Source organism: Triticum dicoccoides, chromosome 4A (assembly GCF_002162155.2).
Source record: "Triticum dicoccoides isolate Atlit2015 ecotype Zavitan chromosome 4A, WEW_v2.0, whole genome shotgun sequence".
Lineage (NCBI taxonomy): Eukaryota > Viridiplantae > Streptophyta > Magnoliopsida > Poales > Poaceae > Triticum > Triticum dicoccoides.
Window position 1 is genome coordinate 207,914,504 of NC_041386.1, and position 21,361 is coordinate 207,935,864.

A 21,361-nucleotide genomic window follows, 5' to 3' on the forward strand; every position below is an offset into this window, starting at 1 on the left:
ATGAAAGGTCTTCGGTGCCACGGTACTTGTCAGATCATCATGCAGACGTTCTTTCAAAGAGGAACTTGTCGCGTCCCAAAATGAGCAAGGCAAAAGCCCTCGTTCAACGAAGCTCGAACTTGACGAAATCCACAAACAGGACTTGGCACGGGCGTGACGATGCAAAGGAAGTGTGTGGTGGACGCTGCTGTTCATCTGCTTCGAGCAGAGGCGAGGCCATGGTGGATGCAGACGATGACGCAGCAGCAAACTTGACACTGGGGAACAGCAGAGGGACTACGGTGAACAGCATGATGCAGGTTGGGCGGCGGAGCTTGACGGGTCCAGGCAAGGTCGCCGACAGCAGGGGCTGCGACGTGGCTGGGCGTCGGGTCTGGTGGTGCGGCACGAGGAAGGAGAGGCCGGCAGGGCGCGGCAAGACATGGAGGCCGGCGGTGCCATGGCCATGGGGATCGGCGCGAGGAGGGGACGGAGGAGCTCGCTAAGGCGCGACATCCAGAGAAGCAGCGGGCGAAGCCAACACTCCGGCGTTGTTGCTCCTCTCCTCGTGGAGCTCCTGGACGAGGGGGCTCGGGAACTCAGCGCGCGAGGCTGCAGGAAGGTCTGGCGGAGCTCATGAATGGAGCAGCAGGGCGGAGGCGCCGCGCTCCGGGTCGCTGAAGTCCAGCAGGGCTGCGGCGGCGGCCCCCGGCGAGGAAGCCGAACGGAGTTGGGGCGAGGCGTAGGGAGATGGCAGCTCTGGCCGGTCGTCCGGGTCGCGGAGGACGAAGATCCGGCGGGGCACGAAGGTACAGGGCGGCGGAGGCTCTCCTGATGCTTGATGTGTACGTGCATGCGGCGTAGGGAAGGAACAGGGAGATGAGGAATCGGGAGCAGGGGCTCTTGGCGGCTAGAGGAGGGAGACGAGGGAAGATGGGATCGGGCAGAGGGATCCGGTCGGGGCTAGGGTTAGGAGGGTAGGTGGGCCGGTGCGGGAATAGGCCTAGGGAGGCCTAGTGGAGAGGGAAGCGTCTAGGCGCAGATGGGCTTGACTGGCTGGGCTCTCTTCTCCCCCATAACCTCTCTACTCAAAACAGAGGAGAGAAGAGAAAAAAAAGGAAGGAAGGAAAAGAGAGAAAAGTAAGGATTAGGGAAAGAATCTGGGAAAGGGTTTCATTTTCCTGGACTCACGAAAAAGTGCTCGTTCCAAGAAAATTGGAGTGGCGAGATTGCAAGATTTAAATTCAAACTCATTTGAATTTAATTCAAATGGTTTGAACTGGGACTTGGGTTTTGAAGTGTCCAAAAATGTTGAAATTTTTGGAGGAACCTCGACAAAAGGGAAGAGAAATGCGGGCAAGGTTTTGAAGTCAAACTTGAAGTAGAAAAGACATGGGGAATATTTGCAAGTGTGTTATGGTTAATTCCAAATAAATGGAATAATTTTTATCATAGCTCCCTAATATTGGGATATATGTTGTAAAGAGAATCACCACGTGAATCCCTCGGTTTAAATAGATCAACGATCTATGAAAATTATTTAGTTGAGTTGTAAAAGACATGATGCAATGCAAAAATAAAAGGGCAGGCACAAATGAAACACACGGCGAAACCCGGAACATATGGAAGTCTTCTCGAGCATCGGTCTCGGGGCATCACAACACTCCACCACTACGAGAGGATCTCTTCCTGAGATCTAGGATGGCACTGGGGAGAAACGGAAGAGGAAGAGGTAAAATAAAGTTGCTTCTTTGACAAACGAGTGAAACCAAGAACCTTGAGAGGTTGAACAAATTGAAAGGAGGAATACAACGAAGATGAACAAAGTCGAAAACACGCCGTTAGATAAGAGGAACAAGGAACCTTACTAGAACCTTGTAGGTTGAAAGACATAAGAAAAAAGTTGCAATGGACAAGAAGTAAATGCAAGCGCTCCGGTAGAAACGAGATGTACAAGGAATGATAAGGATCAATTACGACAACACTCCGATTGGAACAGGAAGGTAAAGAATATGAGCTTGGCAAAAGAAACCACTTGGATGAGACTCCGGTTAGAAGAGGAATGATAGACACAACACTCCGGTTAAAACAAGATAGAGAAGGAATAAGACTGATATAATTTGGACAGCACTTCGATTGTGAATGGAAGGAATTGAACATGATCTTGACAAAACAAGATGATGGGTCGAAGAGAACAACATCACAATACCTCCGGAGGAAATAATAGAAGATAGATAATTGAAATAAAAGAATGAAGACGAAAATGCCAACTTCTGCCACAACTGAGCTTGAAAAGGCATCCTTAGAAGAAGGGTCGAATGGAGTTGTTGGAACACCAACAACGAAAAGAATACGCTTGATATGGTCTTATGGAATACATCTCAAATTATGAGGTGACAACCAGCCACTCACGGGAAGAAGAATTGGATTGATATGAACAAGGAGACGAGAAAACTATTTCACCGGGAGAATAAAAGAAGAACTTGGGTCACTTATGAGCACCATAGATAGCAACAATCCTTAGGGAAGGCTTTTGGTGAAAAATAACCCAAAATAAATCCAACGAAGAGGTTGATGGATTTAAAATATCTCATACTTGATAACTTGTGAATCATGAAAACATGAACTCAAATTATCAAGAATGACATAATACCACCCCCAATGATATGGAAGAAAGAATTGCACTCCGAATTGCAAAATGAAGAATGCTTGAGCTCCTTAAAAGAATCTCGATGAAAACTTTGAGAAGGAATTAAATCCTTGATGAACCATCATGTAGAACCTTCATGAAGAACTCCGGTAATAAAAGAATGATCCAAAATAATTGAATGATGAAAAGAATAAGATTGAAGCCTTGCAATGATTTAGATAGAGATCTCCGTGATAATATAATTGAAAGAGGTTGGAACTCCGGAAAAAGAGAAGATGAAACAATTGAAGCCGAGAATTTGATGAGCCTTCGGAATAAGGAATTGAATATACTCGATGAAACAAGAATAAGAATTACACTATGCTTATCCTTCACCAATTAAATTGATGACAATCAATGGATTTGACATATTACTTATTCTCGTAGAAAAGATTAAGAGAGATATAACATAAACTTGAGAAGATCTTCAACGAACCACCGGTAGGATGAAACAATGAATGAATTAATATGATACCCATGGAAGAGAATCTTGAGCAAACCACCGTAAGAATTGAAAAATAACGAATAAAACATGAAGAAACGTCGGGAAGAATAAGAGAACAAAAGAAGATACTTGAGGGGATTTAGATCCATGAGAACGAAGAGATTATGAGCTGATTAGAGAATCCTTGATTTAGACACCGGTATGATTTAGAATATGAGAGCTGACAGCTGGAATGAATAAATCTTAGATGATGGGCTCCGGATAATCAAACTGAACAGAATCTTGAATTGCTCCGGATGGGTGAAAAAATCTCACAACCGAAAACAATTTATGAGAGGATGGCAGAGAATGGGGCAATATTTAAAAGAAACTCTTCTTCGGTCTTCAAAATCTGGGAATGATGATGAGAAACACCACCAAATTGTTGAGATACTCCGGGATGAAGAATGGAAAGGTTGATCCAACGATGATAAGAAATTGAGAGATCTTGGAGAAATACATCTGACTGATGAAAACTTCATTCTTACGTCAAACTTCGAAATGAAATTGAGGTTACCTCCGGGGAAATAAGAAGAGTCAGGTAAGATCCTGGAAAAAGACCTATGGGTTAGGGCCCACTCAAAAGAAACACCTCAGAAGGATTACTTGAAAGGGAGAATACACCGGTTAGCAATAAATGGCTTGAATGAGATAACTTCCTCAAAATAGCTTGAACGGATTAAGAGTGGAAACACGAATCTTCTGAGATATCTTTAGCACTCCAGAACAAAAGAATAGCGAAGAGTGGAATATTATGAGGTGCACCGGTATGATAAAACTTCTGAAACAAGGAAAAGGATATGATCAACACCAAAAGCTTGAATTGAATCCACCGTAGAAGGAAAATGAGTGAGGAATGACGAACTAGAAGAGCATCTTCATGTGAACCACCGGGTAGAACATTGGAAGAAAAGAATGAAGAGACTTCACAAGAATAAAAGGATGCTTGATTAAGAAATCCGAGTCTTTGAGGAAAAAGGGTGGGTGGGCAGGAAAAACAAAGGCAACTCGGAGTCGGATGAAACAAAAACCGTTGAGAAGAAGTGATAATTGATCTTGCGGAAATTGAAATGATTGTATCCACTTGAATTGAAGCACACCGGTTAAAAAGGATTGACAAAAAAACAATCTTGATCAACAAGAAGGATTGGTATTCACATCGGAGTATGAGAACACCATTTGGGGAAGGTATGGAATCAACATTTGACTTCAAAGCAACTCGAATACCACAACTCAAAACAAAACAAAGGATTGGCTTGCAAAATAAGCCGAAACAAACATATGATAGAGATTTCGTCCGAAGTTTTCGTGGTGGGGCCTACACGGGCTCGATCGTACAGCACCATCATGTACAAGGCAGTGCACATGACGTACGAAGCATCCCCAAGTCGGCATAGCCAAGGACTCTATAAGACACAACGAGACCACTGTAAAACCAACCGTGGATAGGCGGACCACTAGGCGTCGAACCCCAATTTCATATCATACATCTGTCGGAAATATATCCTAAGAGCTACTTGAATTCCCACTTATAAACTCCCGAAATTTTTCAGTTATGCAATCAGGTGTTGGGGATACAGGGGAAGCATAATATCTCACCCAAAACTAGCAAATCCTACATCCAGTTGTATCCATCCTTCAACACATAACCAAGAAACCTTCGGAAATCGTCTACCTCAACCTTCGAAAAGCATCTGTTATACGAGTTATGGCAATACTCCCGAACTCCCGCCCCAGTACTGGGTGGCGTCGAGGTTATCTCACCAACAACTGCATAAAAGAGATTTTCGATATCGGCGAAACTAAACTCAGGTATTCCAGAACTACAACGATAAAATTGTGATGACAACACCTCGGAGCTCAACTCCCCGGGACACTGCCACAATCCCTAAATGACAGGAGGCACCAAGAACAATGTTCTCGTCACAAAACCATCGGAACGATTCCAAGATACCTGCGTGATCCTAAGAAAATTTTAGTGAAATTTGAGAAGAGAATAGTCAAAACTCTACGTCAGAATGCCTTACCAGAGCGATGAAGGGACTGAGGAGTAAAAAGAATTCCTAAACCCTCCGATATATAATTCCTAAATGACTCAAAACATTTTTCTAGACTCAACAATGGCTGCTAATTTCGATCAAGCAGTGGGGCCTCCTAAGGTCAGGGAAGGCTCTGATACCAACTTGTAATGCCCTCGATGCAGCTATATCTCCCACGTGTCGAAGCACGACTTAGAGGCATAACCGCATTGAAAGAAATGTCGCAAGTGAGGTAATCTTCACACAACCCATGTAATACACAAGGGAAAGAGATACATAGTTCGCTTACAATCGCCACTTCACACAATACATGAATAAAGCATTACATCATCCAAATACAATCAAGGTCCGACTACGGAACCAAAATAAAAGAAGAACCCCAAATGCGACACGGTCCCCGAACGACCCCAACTGGGCTCCACTACTGATCAACTAGAACGAAACAACACAAAGGACAAGATCTTCATCGATCTCCTCCTGAGCTTGGTTGCGTCATCTGCGCGGACTCAGCAAACTGGTTTTTGAAGTAATCTGTGAGCCACGGGGACTCAGCAATCTCGCACCCTCACGATCAAGACTATTTAAGCTTATGGGTAAGGTAAAGGTATGAGGTGGAGCTGCAGCAAGCGACTAGCATATTTGGTGGCTAACATACGCAAATGAGAGCGAGAAGAGAAGGCAAAGCACGGTCGATAAAAGTATGATCAAGAAGTGATCCTATAGCAACCTACGCCAAGCATAACTCCAACACCATGTTCACTTCCCGGACTCCGCCGGAAAGAGACCATCATGGTTACACACGCGGTTGATGTATTTTAATTAAGATCAACTTCAGGTTTTCTACAACTGGACATTAACAAATTCCCATCTGCCCATAACCGCGGGCACGGCTTTCGAAAGTTCAAATCCCTGCAGGGGAGTCCCAACTTAGCCCATGACAAGCTCTCACGGTCAACGAAGGATATACCTTCTCCCGAGACATTCCGATCAGACTCGGTATCCCGGTTCTACAAGACAATTTCGACAAGCTAAAACAAATCCAGCAACACCGCCCGAATGTGCCGACAAATCCCGATAGGAGCTGCACATATCTCTTTCTCAGGGCACACTCAGATTGTCCAAGGTACGGGTAGGCCAGCACAGAGTTGCCCCTGGTGGCCACTAGCAGCTGACAGGTTGGACCAACACTCAAAGGAGCACTGGCCCGGGGGGTTAAAATAATGATGACCCTTGAGTCTACAGAACCCAAGGGAAAGAAAAGGCTAGGTGGCGAATGGTAAAACCAATGTTGGGCATTGCTGGAAGAGTTTTATTCAAGGCAAACTGTCAATGGGTTGCCATTATTACCCAACCGCGTAAGGAACGCAAAATCCGGGAACATAACACCGATATGACGGAAACTAGGGCGGCAAGAGTGGAACAAAATACCAGGCATAAGGCCGAGCCTTCCACCCTTTACCAAGTATATAGATGCATTGATTAAATAAGATATATTGTGATATCCCAACAAGTAAACAATGTTCCAACAAGGAACGATCTCCATGTTCCAACAAGGAAAAAACTTCAATCTTCACCTGCAACTAACAACGCTATAAGAGAGGCTGAGCAAAGCGGTAACATAGCCAAACAACGGTTTGCTAGGATAAGGTGGGTTAGAGGCTTGGTTCAACAATATAGGAGGCATGATAAGCAAGTGGTAGGTATCGTAGCATAGGCATAGCAAAAGAGTGAGCATCTAGCAAGCAAAGATAGAAGTGATTTCGAGGGTATGATCATCTTGCCTGAAATCCCGCAAAGAAGAAGAACGAGTCCATGAAGAAGATAATCGGACGTAGACGAACGGGTCCTCACAAACGCGACGTTACCGGAACCAACTCGAAGAAGCAAACACCAGAAAGAAACACACAACATAGTAAAAAACCGTCACATAATCATGGTATGATGCACAACCAAGTATGATGCATGACCGGTTTAATGAGGCATGGCATGGCAATAGTGCAACAAACAACACTACAAATTAAGTGGAGCTCAATATGCAACGAGTTTCATATTGACGAAACACCACGTCAATTATTTAGTTCTCTCCCGTTTAGGTACTCAGCAATATTAAATGTTGGTTAACATGGCAAGAGGTGATACATAACAAAACTATACCATCGAAACAATTTAAATGGGGCTGGATATAACAAACAACAAATCCGGCAAATCCCCACATGCATATAGAAATTTGATGGAAACAACAATTATAAACATTCTTGAAGTTGTTATCATGATGCGGATGACATGCACGTTTTATGCAATATTTATGAAAATGTTGATAAGAGCATATTAAGAAGCTTTTGTCACCGTGGTGGAAAGAAAGGGAGTGCCACGGTAACGATAACGGTTCCGGTAGCTCATGGAAATACCGATGCAAAAGGAAAAGTGACGGGAGCATGCAAAAGATGGTGGGGTGATCCCAACTACTGGGTTCCCATGGGTTAGTGGCATGGAAAACGAGTGACAAATCGGACACGGTGCAGACAAAGGGTGCACCCCATACGACACAAGCATTCATTCTCGGACATTCGTTCTCGGCTGTTATACCTTCAAAGCGTGCAAACGGGCCGGTTCGAGTTCATCGAGGGAAGTAGAGGAAGTAGTTGTTCCGCGACGGTAGTCGTTCATGTTCATAGTGGAAGTAGCGGTTCACGCGACGGTAGTCGAACTTGACATTTGCGTTACACGGGTCTTCGGCGACGGTCGACGTACATGGTTCAGAGTGGTACTTGCACCTTCGGACTTGACGAATCCAAGGGCTTCGGGGTTCACTGTTAAACTTTATGAAACCCACGGCGACGGAGAGGTACGCATCGGCGGTAGTCGTTCGAGCGGAGAGCGTCGTCGAACTTGGAGTTCTTTGGACTTGCTAGTCTCGTCGAAATGAAGGGGTACTTGGTACAATCCGCGTAGTCGTGCACTTGTCGTCGAGGGACTTGATGGTCTTGACAAAACGAAGGGGTACTCGGCAAAACCCTGTTCTTCGGAGGTCGACGGTAGTGGTACTTGGCAAAATGCACGTCGAGGGTAGTTGTTCTCGTATCGACGTGGTACTTGGCAATTTTGGAGACGACGGAAGACGGACTTGGCGGTCCTCGTAGAACTAGTACTTGGCGTTAGTGATACACATTTCGAAAGCAGTTCACGACGATGGCAGCCGAAACTTGGTGATCCGAAGGGGTACTTGACAAATAACGGCCGTCGTGGTACTTGGTGAAATCCTCGGAGATGGACTTGACGCATGAAAGGTCTTCGGCGCCATGGTACTTGTAAGATCATCATGCAGACGTTCTTTCAAAGAGAAACTTGTCGCGTACCAAAATGAGCAAGGCAAAAGCCCTCGTTCAACGAAGCTCGAACTTGACGAAATCCACAAACAGGACTTGGCGCGGGTGTGACGATGCAAAGGAAGTGTGCGGTGGACGCTGCTGTTCATCTGCTTCGAGCAGAGGCGAGGCCATGGTGGATGCAGGCGATGACACAGCAGCAGACTTGACACCGGGGAATAGCGGAGGGACTACGGTGAACAGCATGATGCAGGTTGGGCGGCGGAGCTTGACGGGTCCAGGCGAGGTCGCCGACAGCAGGGGCTGCGACGTGGCTGGGCGTCGGGTGTGGTGGTGCCGCGTGAGGAAGGAGAGGACGTCAGGGCGCGGAAAACCATGGAGGCCGGCGGTGCCATGGCCATGGGGATCGGCACGAGGAGGGGACGAAGGAGCTCGCTAGGGCGCGGCATCCAGAGAAGCAGCGGGCGAAGCCGACGCTCCGGTGTTGTTGCTCCTCTCCTCATGGAGCTCCTGGACAAGGGGGCTCGGGAACACGGCGCGCGAGGCTGCAGGAAGGTCTGGCTGAGCTCATGAACGGAGTAGCAGGGCGGAGGCGCCGCGCTCCGGGTCGCTGAAGTCCAGCAGGGCCGCGGCGGCGGCCCCCGGCGAGGAAGACGAACGGAGTCGGGGTGAGGCGCAGGGAGATGGTGGCTCTGGCTGGTCATCTGGGTCGTGGAGGACGAAGATCCGGCGGGGCACGAAGGTACAGGGCAGTGGAGGCTCTCCTGATGCTTGATGTGTACGTGCATGCGGCGCAGGGAAGGAACGGGAAGATGAGGAATCAGGAGCAGGGGCTCTTGGCAGCGAGAGGAGGGAGACGAGGGAAGATGGGATCGGGCAGAGGGATCCGGTCGGGGCTAGGGTTAGGAGGGTAGGTGGGCCAGCGCGGGAATAGGCCTAGGGAGGCCCAGTGGAGAGGGAAGCGTCTAGGCGCAGATGGGCCTGCCTGGCTGGGCTCTCTTCTCCCCCATAACCTCTCTACTCAAAACAGAGGAGAGAAGAGGAAAAAAAGGAAGGAAGGAAAAGAGAGAAAAGTAAGGATTAGGGAAGGAATCTGGGAAAGGGTTTAATTTTCCTGGACTCACGAAAAAGTGCTCGTTCCAAGCAAATTGGAGTGGCAAGATTGCAAGATTTAAATTCAAACTCATTTGAATTTAATTCAAATGGTTTGAACTGGGACTTGGGTTTTGAAGTGTCCAAAAATGTTGAAATTTTTGGAGGAACCTCGACAAAAGGGAAGAGAAATGCGGGCAAGGTTTTGAAGTCAAACTTGAAGTAGAAAAGACATGGGAATATTTGCAAGTGTGTTATGGTTAATTCCAAATAAATGGAATAATTTTTATCATAGCTCCCTAATATTGGGATATATGTTGTAAAGAGAATCACCACGTGAATCCCTCGGTTTAAATAGATCAACGATCTATGCAAATTATTTAGTTGAGTTGCAAAAGACATGATGCAATGCAAAAATAAAAGGGCAGGCACAAATGAAACACACGGTGAAACCCGGAACATATGGAAGTCTTCTAGAGCATCGGTCTCGGGGCGTCACACCATTGTATTGAGAATCAAACGAGAGAGAGGAAGCCATCTAGCTACTAACTATGGACCCGAAGGTCTACAATGAACTACTCACGCATCATCGAAGAGGCACCAATGGAAGTGGTGAACCCCTTCGTGATGGTGTCTAGATTTGATCTGGTGGTTCTGGACTCTCCGGCGGCTGGAATTGATTTTCGCTGGCTACCCTAGGGTTTCTGGAATATTGGGGTATTTATAGAGTAAAGAGGCAGTCTGGGGGCACCCGAGGTGGGCACAACCCACCAGGGTGCGCCTGGAGTGGGTCGTGCTCCCCTCGGAGCAGCCCCCAGGTGCTTCTTCGGCCATTGGATGTCTTCTGGTCCAAAAAATCCACAAAAAGTTTTGTTGTCTTTGCACTCCATTTGGTATTGATTTCCTGTCATGTAAAAAAACATGCAAAAAAACAGCAACTGGGACTTGGCACTATGTTAATAGGTTAGTACCAAAAAATGATATAAAATGATTATAAAATATCCAAGAATGATAATATAACAGCATGGAACAATAAAAAATTATAGATACCTTGGAGACGTATCAGGTCGTCCCTTGCATTAAACGCCTGCCTGCACCGCCAGGACAGAAGCCTGCTATGCATGCACCCAGCAAATCCTACCTGCATGCGTCGATCGAGCCTGCATGCACCGATTCCATGATGCCACGATGCGCCGACCGATCCTGCATGCACCGATTCGTCCGCCGGGATGCACTGACTGAGCATCTTTCTTGCACGCCAGCCGCCACGCATGCAGTGACGGTCACTGCCGCTGGTTCCTCTCTTCTAGCTAGGTGGCTACATATTTCTGGCTTGTGTGAAAAAAAGAGAATTATTCGTTGTGGCTACATGCACTAGGTGGTTACTAACAAGGGAACCCTACTAATAAAGTGAGCTCTCTAAGAAAAGAATCAACAAATATGTAGTCCTAATATGTAGATAGGGCCAACAAGCCCATAGCACGATCACATAGTTCAAACTATGAAGAACTTATTAATAGAATAGATAGAAAACTTAACAACAGAACTTAAGAAAAGGTCCAACAAGCCCATAGCAACTCCAACATAGTTCAATGACAACTTAACATAACATAGACTAATAAAGATAGAGGGTTTAGAACCCTAGCCGCCGGCTTCTCTACCTCGCTCCTCCTCCAAGTGCCCTTTTCACTGCTCCTCCGGGGCATTGTCGATGGGGTAAGGAAGAGTGTGCATGTGCGTCGCGGTGGGGAAGATGTTGGTGTACTCCGTGAACCTGTTGTGGGTGGTGAAAGCGGTGAACTCGGAGCCACACCAAAACACTCGACCGAGGAGGTAGAAGGCGTCGAATGTGTTGTTGAAGTAGGCAAGGAGAGCAACCACCACCCGGTTTTGGATGACCTCCTCGATGCTGAACATCGTTGGAGATCCCCGCGGGAGGTGGTGGTAGCCAGATGCGAGGAAGAACTCGATGAAGTTCCTTGCGGTCCTCAACCTTGATATCGCCCACACACGTAGTGTGCGATCAACGTACATGTCGGTAGGGTAGAGCCTCTCTGGCATGGTGGGTGGGAAGAGGCAGGATGGTCCGGTGTACTGCATGGCTGAGGGATGTGAAGAAGAAGGAGAAGGGGTCAAAGAGCAAGAAGTGCAGGATAGGAGATGGATGAGGGATGGCAAAGGCAGAGGGTGGCTTAAATAGCCGTAGTGCTACGTGTTATTTGGCCATGGGAATAACGGGGTCAAAGGTGAAGTAGCCCATTTTCAAACCCACCGCAGCATCAGGAGTGTACACGCGTGGGAAACAGTGGTTTGAAAATAAGAAGAAAAAGAAGCTAATTGCACGCATGGGAATCCGTGGTCATATATATTATTTGAACAAAAAGAGACAATTTTTGAATAGTTTGTGGCCATTTTGCATGATAAAAATAAACTTGGCCCTTATAAATTTGGTCATTTTGCATTTGTATAGAACAAAAAGAACTAAATTTTCTATGCAATGTCAATTGTTTTGTAATTTCAAACGATGCAAAAAAAAGAGCCAGCACGTTCACAAAAAACAGAGCAAACGATGCAAAAAAACGACGCAATTCGACGGCCCAACCAGCGCTTGGTTTCCTTTTGGGCCCAATAACAACGTTTTTTCGTGGAGTCAGTGGTGGGCGAGCAGCCGAGCACAACCAACAGGATCGCCTCTCGCGGATCGCCCCATGATCCAACAATGCGGAGCCGTCCTTGTGATCCAACAGCGCGGAGCCTGCACGCAGCCTGCCCACCGAATTCCTTCTAGAAGACGACATCTGAGGGCTGTCACTTTGCGCCAAGGTATGATCGGATGGCTGACATTCAGAGCTAGGGTTAGGCTAAACCCTGTGGGGTTTTGAGCTGGTCAACGGGGTTTCCAAGGCTTTGACCGAGCATAACTAATTTTAAAAAATCAAAAAAAAGAAACCTTCGCCGTTTGTCGTTTTATAAGACACACTAACGAGGAAAAATACTAAACTTGGTCTATGGTCATTTTCATGAAAAAAACCTAGTTGGTACGATCGAGGTCAAATGAGCACCATTAATTTTTAAAAAAATCAAAAATATATAAAACATGTGCACAATGTTGTCTTATGTGACAAGTTACCAACCAAAAATCATAAACTTGATCTATGGTCATTTTCATGAGAAAACCTTCACACATATGAGCTATCACGTACAAGATTGCATAGAGTTCAAGGAGAGGAGGTAGGGTTACCTTCTATTTTTGAAAAATTTTAAAAAATCAAAAAAATCACCAAAGCTTTATTTCAAAGTGAATAAGAAGTATCTGAACTTAGTTTTCCATTTTCATATTTTAAACATGTTTTTAATAGTTTTTGTATTAGAGCATATTTTTTCACAAGAAAATGTAAAAATATTAATATTAATTCGAAAAATAGTGAGACTTCGAATCTACACTATATAGATTGAATAGGTGTTAATTAAAAAACATTTGGCTCATTTAGAGTAGGTCCAAAAAACTTGATTACAAATGGGTTATTTACCCTAGCATGGGAGCTCATTTGGAGCACATTTCTCAAATTCAAATTTCTTTGACCTCCTCTAAATCACCTCAAATTTTGCACACATGATCTCCTAGACAAACATACATAGTTTGCCAAGGTTTTTTTTTTGCATTTTCTTGAATTTATATTGTCCTGTCGAATGTCAGTTCGAAACATCGGATAATGAAACATGCTGGTGGGAAAAGGCATGCATTTGATTTGATTAATAAACATGAGACAAATAATTAGGATAATACTCCCTTATGATCAGTGAAAAAGCAACATGTCTGATCAGTGAAGCAACACTGAAACAACACGTGTGATCATTGCAGCACCTAAACTGGTGAGAAAAAGCAGCATCTCCGATCATTGCAGCACCTAAACTCATAGTTCACAACATCTAAACAGAACTAACCACACACCATAGGCAAATTTAAGGACAGACAAATACACATAGCATAATACATTACTAGCATCACCATAGATTCAGTTCAACACACCATAAACAGCCAGATTCAGTTTACCAAAAGTAACCCAAAAGATAAACATAAAGATTTAGTTCATCACATCATCACCAAGCTTTTAAATCTAGGCTGATATGACCAATATATAGGCTGATATATCACTTTTGGGGCTCTACCAATATAGGCATAACATATAATTTGGTAAATATCATTTTCCAACATATCATCTGATATGGACCGAAATATCTACCTATATGGCCGATATCTAGCCCGATATGTCCACCGATATAGAACAATACGTTACATGAAAACAATTCTTTATTAGAAAGTAGTGAAATACCTTTATGCATTTACAACTTCATTATATATTATGAAGTCATGCACAATGTTTTGTATGAATGCATATATATCATATTGTTTTGAATCATAGAGTAAGGACTTTGTGAATCCTTCCTTAATAGTTTCTTTATCAACAAGTCAATAAACTAGAATCTAAAAGTGTTATGTTAAAGCATTGAGATCATACATTTTCTTTTACTAAAAGTAAATGTTTTGAACAAGAATAATGAAAAAAAACTAGATTTGGTTTCTCCTATATATCTACATATCATTTGATACGAACCTGATATCCGATATTTTGAAGCTTGATCATCACATCAAAACATCACGCTGGAGTCAGGGCCTTCGTGAGGGCAGAATGCTTCCCCCTGATCATGTAGTCATCGCCGCGAATCGCTACATCCTCGGCATGAGACAGAAGGTGATCGAAGGGGCCATCCTTTGGCTTTGGCTTGGTGGTGCAATAGGGGCATTGCCACTTCTTGATCTTGCAGTTTTAGAAGGAAACAACTCCCTTAGCCTTGATCTTGTCCACCTCCTTCGCCGTGAGGACGCGACGTTGCCCTTGTACACACCATCTCCAGAATCATACTACACACATGAATGAATTACATTAATACATTATAGATTCATATACACCATGTCAAAGGAACTAAATGAACAGTCTAAATTTCAAGTAGGCTTACCTCATATTTTGAGTTGTCACTAAACTCTAGTCATACGGGTCGTACTGGGCCAGCTTCCCCCCCCCCCCCAACCATCATCCTCCTGAATATACAATTACATCCATCACTAGTAAATACAGAAGCCAATTGAAAATTTATATATGCACACATGACAGATTGATCATAGGGCTAATATACCCCCAATATACTATGATCCTATTTGCATTTTCCATTGTCACGCACACACATTGAAAAACAGAGCTAATATAAATACATATTGTGGAAAAATTTATATACTAATGAATCAAGGAACCTGTGAATCAAATAACTTCTTAATCAATGGATTCCATTTGGGCATATGACATTCAAAACCCCAATCTGAGTAGCATTCAAAAACAAATCTAATAGGGACCCAATCTAATAAGCATACATGTATGTAGCATTTAAAACCCGAATCTATGAGCATTAAAAACAAATCTAATAAGCATACATCCATGTAGCATTGAAGCGCAAAGATCCCTATCTCTCATACAGATCTATCTAGCATTTTTCCAATGAATTTATCCGACAAACCCTAGTACAAAAAACCCCCATCCCCCCAATAAAGAAAACCTTAGCCCATCCATCAAACCAACTACTCTAACCATCTGTACTACCGTATGAATCACAATCTAACCAATGCAACTAACTCTACAAGCTAATCCTATATCCTAAATATTGCAACTAACAACCAAGTGACCCAGTGCAAATACCTCATGCTCCTCGCCGACTGTGCCGCTCGACGTCGTCACCTTCTGCTCCGGCAGCACTGAGGCGGAGCCCGCCACCACCTTCTCCACATCTATAGCGGTTGCGAGTTTCCCCGCACCACCGTGGACGCCACGCTCACCGCGCCCTGCAGCTTCACTACATCTCCGGCCGCTGCATCGGCGTCGCCACGAGCTTCAACCATCGGACAGATGTAGGCAATGAAGGTGATGAAGGGATGCGGTGGGGGAGAGCGAGACGGTGCAGTGGAGGCAGTGGAGGAGAGCGATACGACGTCGGTGGGGGTAGAAAGACGATGCGACAGGGAGTGGATTTGGGGGGGGGGACCCTGGGGGGATGGTCTGGGCGATGCGCCGCGAGGTGGTTCCCCCTCTTTATATGATGGGACATTTTGGGCATGTCCCATGGACATGTCCTACCCCACGACCGCGGTCAGTTGCATGTGCCCATGTATACAAATACCACTGTACGGTCAGCATACGAAACCACTATACGGGTAAACGAACAAAGGTGGACTCGGCCCTACGCGGCCCCACTCGTCAAAGTTAACGGTCAAAGGCATTGACCTGACGGCAACGTTCGTTGTAACCTCTTATGAGGGTTTCGGGCAAGGGAGTGGGGAAAAGTGAGCAAAAGTTAACAGAGTGGGGATGAATGAGTACAACTAACAAACCAGGGGCACAGAAATAAAAATCCCTAAAAGAAAACCCAAAAAGATTTCTCGTTTCTTCTTTTTTCTTGTTGGGAGCTTTCCCGTGTAAATAGTTTTTTCTCATTTCTGTTTTTCCTTCTTTAATTTGCTTTCTTCAAGAAAAAAAACTAAAAACTCCAAAAATATTTCAGTGTGTTTCTCTAAAATTCTTTTCTTTTCTTGAGTCCTCATAAGGGGAAGACCACGATGAAAATGTTGAGTGGCTTTCATATGCATTATTGTTGATCTAACAAAGAGCCCATATTACCTTGTCTTCTCCTTTGAATAAAATGTTTGCAGATTCTAGATTAGTCCACGGCACTCTTGCACTACTATATTTTCATATCATTTGGTCGTGCAAGTGAAAGGCAATGATGACGATAATTTGAGGAAGTGACTATGGCAAGGAATAGCGGGTATGAACTCTACTTGTTTTCATTTTTGTAAATATGTTTAACTCAGTATCCATGATTCAGCATATTATGAGTAAACATGTTTATGATGACAATTAGAGATTATAGTTGCTCATGCCATGCTTAAGTAGCTAGTAGTGGATAATGATTTATCTTGGGTGTCAACGTGCATTAAAATGGTTATGATGTAGTATGATAATATGGTATCCTCCTTTGAATGTTTCAAGTGGCTTGACTTGGTGCATGTTCATGCATGTAGTTGATTCAAAACCAACATAGCCTCCACGATATTTACGTTCATGGTGTTTATATCCTACTCATGCTAGTATTCAATATTAATTATTCAGAATGCATGATTATGACCGTTGTCGCTCTCTAGTTGGTCGCTTCTCAATCTATTTGCTAGCATTCACCTGTACTAAGCGGGAATACTGCTTGTGCATCCAAATCCCTAAACCAAAGTTATTCCAGATGAGTCCACTATATCTACCTATATGCGGTATTACTCTGTCGTTCCAAGTATATTTGCATGTGCCACCTCTAAACATTCAAATAAGTGTTTGTTTTGTGTGCCCATACCGCTCATGGAGCGATGGGGGGGGGGGCAGTTAGTATCTTCCATGCTAGGCGGGTTATTCTCATGATAAGTGTTTATTCACTTGTCCTTACATGAGAGGGGCCGGTATTCAGGATGCCCAGTCCCATGATCAAATCACAAAATAATGAAACAAACTCCTCCCAAAAGTTGTTGGTATATATGGAGGGCACCCGAGGATTCGGCTAGCCATGGCTTGCGTTTGTTGGCCGAGGGGAGAGGATTCGGCTAGCTATGGCTTGCGTTTGTTGGCCGAGGGGAGTAAACTTTACCTTTCCGCTTGGGAACCATAGCTAATATGTTTAGCATGGAAGATATTGAAAACTCTCGGTCGTGATGTTGATAGGAAAGGCATGCCTCTCAAAATTACATTTATCCCTGATTTAAGCTTTGGGCTCGGGCACCTCTGCAAATCCCTGCTTCCCTCTGCGAAGGGTCTATCCATTTACTTTTATGTTATTTTACTTTTGCTGTTGAGTCATCACCTTCTCAATCAAGCACCAGTCCTGAGAGCACTATTGTAATTCTTATGCATTGTGTATAGTTAATGGTGTGTGCATCATGACTGGATCTCTTCTACCATGAATTACAATGTTTAGTCGTTGCTTGAACTTTGGAGGTGCTCTGCATTTATGTTTTGCGGTCCCAGAAAAGGCTAGCGAGATACCATGTTGTCATATTATATAATGATTGTTTTGACATAGTGTTTGCATCTGAGATATGTTATTATTGCTCGCTGGTTCATTATGACATTGGTTTGAGTGAATATAATTTCTAAGATATGTCATTTGCATGGTTAGTTACGATCTTTGCTGAAAACCTCGGTACTATTTAAGCTTATATACGGATACAAGAACAAAAGAGTTCGTAAAAGTTTTTCTTTATCATTTTCAGTTTGTCAACTGAATTTCTTGAGGACAAGCAATGAGTTAAGCTTGGGGGAGTTGATACGTCTCCATCGTAGTTTTCAGCAAAACTACCATGGTGTTGTTTTTGTGCAAAAATAAAAGTTCTCGGAATTGGATGAAACTTTTTGGAGATTTTTTATGGAACATATGAAAAATAGTGGAGCCAAGATCCACAGGAGGGGACCCACCAGTGGCCCACGAGCCACCAGGGCACGGCCACCCCCCTGGGCATGCCCTGGTGCCTCGTGGACCCCACGTGGCTCCGCTGACCCTAATCTCAAGTCTATAAATTCCTATTTTCATAGGAAAAAATAAGAGAAGAAGTTTCATCACGGTTTACGATACGGAGCTGGTGCCACCTCCTGTTCTTCATCGGGAGGCCATATCTGGAGTCCGATCGGGGCTTCGGAGAGGGGGATTCGTCGCCATCATCATCACCAACCCTTCTTCACCACCAATTTCATGATGCTCACCACCGGGAGTGAGTAATTCCTTTGTAGGCATGTTGGAAGGTGATGGTGTTGGATGAGGTTAATCATGTAATCGAATCAATTTGTTAGGGCTTGATCCCTAGTATCCACTATGTTCTGAGATTGATGTTGCTATGACTTTGCTATGCTTAATGCTTGTCACTAGGGCCCGAGTGCCATGATTTTAGACTGAACCCTTTATGTTTTCATGAATATATTTGAGTTCTTCATCCTATCTTGCAAGTTATACACACCTGTTCGTGTTATGATTCGCATACCCCAAGGTGACAAAAATTGGGATTCTTTCCGATGACTACCGTAGTTTGAGGAGTTCATATATTCAAGATGTGTTAATGCTTTGTTCTGGTTCTCTATGAAAAGGAGGACTTAATATCCCTTAGTTTCCTTATGGACCCTACTGCCACGGGAGGGTAGGACAAAACATGTCATGCAGGTTCTTATCATAAGCATGTATGACTATATACAGAATACATGCCTACATTATATTGATGAATTGGATCTAGTTATGTGTCGCTCTAGGTTGCGACTAGTATATGATGAATGTCATCCAACACAATTATCCATCATTGATCCAATGCCTATGACTTTTTCCTATTGATCTTTGCTAAGTTACTACTACTGCTACTGTTGTTACAATTGCTACAAAACTGCTATTGTTACTGTTACTATTACTGCTACTATTACCACTGCTATGAAACTATCATATTATTGTGCTACTAATCACTCTGTTGCAGATATTTAGTTCTCCAGGTGTGGTTGAATTGACAACTCAACTGCTAATACTTACAAATATTCTTTGGCTCCCCTTGTGTTATCGTATGATTCTATGTTAATGGGTTTAAACCCATCCGGGAATTGATGTTCCATTACCCTGTCTGTAAAACAGATCAGGTGAACGGGGCCTCAGGTCTGAGAAGTGTCGCGTCAGACATAGGGATAAATCTATGTGTAGGCTTGGTCTCAAGCTCGGGCGTTCTTGTCCAGCTAGGTCTCGTAGCCGTCGAGACCCGCGGGTTCGCGTCTTCTTCATCCGTAAATGGTCCGAGGCGACACCTCATTTGCCTCTATCCCACATCGAACGTCATGGGGATCTAACTAATCAACAGGGTCCTTATCATGACAGCATGGCACCGATTGGGTGTGGAAACTTTCCCGCATTTGCATGTCGCACCCTCTAGGGGGTCGGTCGGGTTGATCCACCCGCCCATGCGTTAAAGGTAGTGAACGCCTACACGGGTAAGATTTGGGTGCACTACGACATCACTCCTCTAGATCTTGCTCGACCAAGAGCATCTTTACCCACTTATCATTTAGTGCAACTTCATTGGCATGCAGCTGTTACTGCTTTCGTTACATGCTTCGGGCGGTGGCGACAAGGCGCCGCCGGAAGCATTCTTGCTCGAAGGGGAATTCAGGGACTATATAGTCCTCGATGCCAAGGCTCTCGTCTTCCGCGGATTCAGGTTGGTAGTTATCGTCAGCCCCTTCGAAGAGGTCGTTAGGGTCCATGTCCTCGGCGATTCCTTTGGGGCTGGCGTGTCTTCTGGGGAGGCTTGAAGATCCTCCCCTGGGTCGTTAGCCTCATCGGCTGCCGCACTGCCTTTATCGGCAGTGGCGTTGTTCCCACTGGGTTCCCCGTTGGTGCCCCGTCTGCATCTGTGCTGATGTCTGGATGGGTTTCTAGGAGTGTCAACCATTATACATCATAAGTGGGTGTTGCAGTCCACCTACCAGTGTTTACTAGCAGCAAAGTGTTTTCTAGGGCCGTTGACATCTTCATCCATGTCAATGGCCTCATCATAGTCTAACACATCAGTTAAATCATCGACCATGGCGACTAGGTGGGTGGTGTGTGGGACATAAATTTCCCGATCATCGGCTTTAAGTCCAATCTTTTCATAAACCAAGGTCTGACCATCCGAGATTGACAAGCTCTGGGTACGGTCAAGCATCTCATAATTGAGATAATTCCTCGGGGTCCATGACCTGGCTGTAGGAAGGGCTGACTCGAAGTACACCTAGCATATAGCCCGGCATCTCTTCAACGTGGTAAGGATCCAAAGTTGACTCCGAATCTGGCACATGAGTCGGTTCTAAGTCCGATGCAATGCCTCAGACAGGGGATGGACTGGCATCACGGCTTGATGCAAAGACGAGATCACCCAGGGTTGACATGTTTGGTTCCTCCGGCGGTGTCGGGGCCCAATCTGATATCCTCGAAGGAGATCAGTTCCGGAGTCAAGCCTCTGATGTCTGATAGGCCCTCAATCCAACCGAGCATCAAGACTAACAGGACGAGATAGCCACGGGAATTCGCGATGTATTCCAAGCCTTCGAAAGTCACAATCTGATCCAAGGCATAGTGCTCGATGGAGAATAGATGGCCCACTGAGTTGGCGCAAAAGATCATGCTACCGAACATGAAAAGTTGGCTCCTGTGGCCGGGGCCATAGTTAATCTGCAGATGAGCCATCGATCCCTCTATTGATCGCATAGGGAACTCTCAATGCAAGCACCAGTGTCGGTGTAAAATCCGGCAGACCTCAGGGTAGGGGGTCCCGAGCTGTAGATCTCATATCGGTGGTGACAAAAACAAGGGAGACAATGTTGATGGGGCCCCGAACTTACCAAAAGGGCCTGCTTTTCCGGCCTCAGCGTTAGTGGTCCATGTTGATGGGGGTGGGTGGTCTTGGATGATGGGGTGGTGGCTCTGGAGATGGGAGCGCGGGGCTCGTGGGCGGAGCTCGTGCTTAGGTGCTGCCCGGTGGCCATAGTCATGTGGGCGGCGTGGCAGCCAGGGTGTGACAATCGGTGGTGGTGCTGTGGCGTTCGTACCTATGCCAAGGGTGATAAGTGTGGGTTGGGGTGAAAATTTCTTTTGTCTTCGG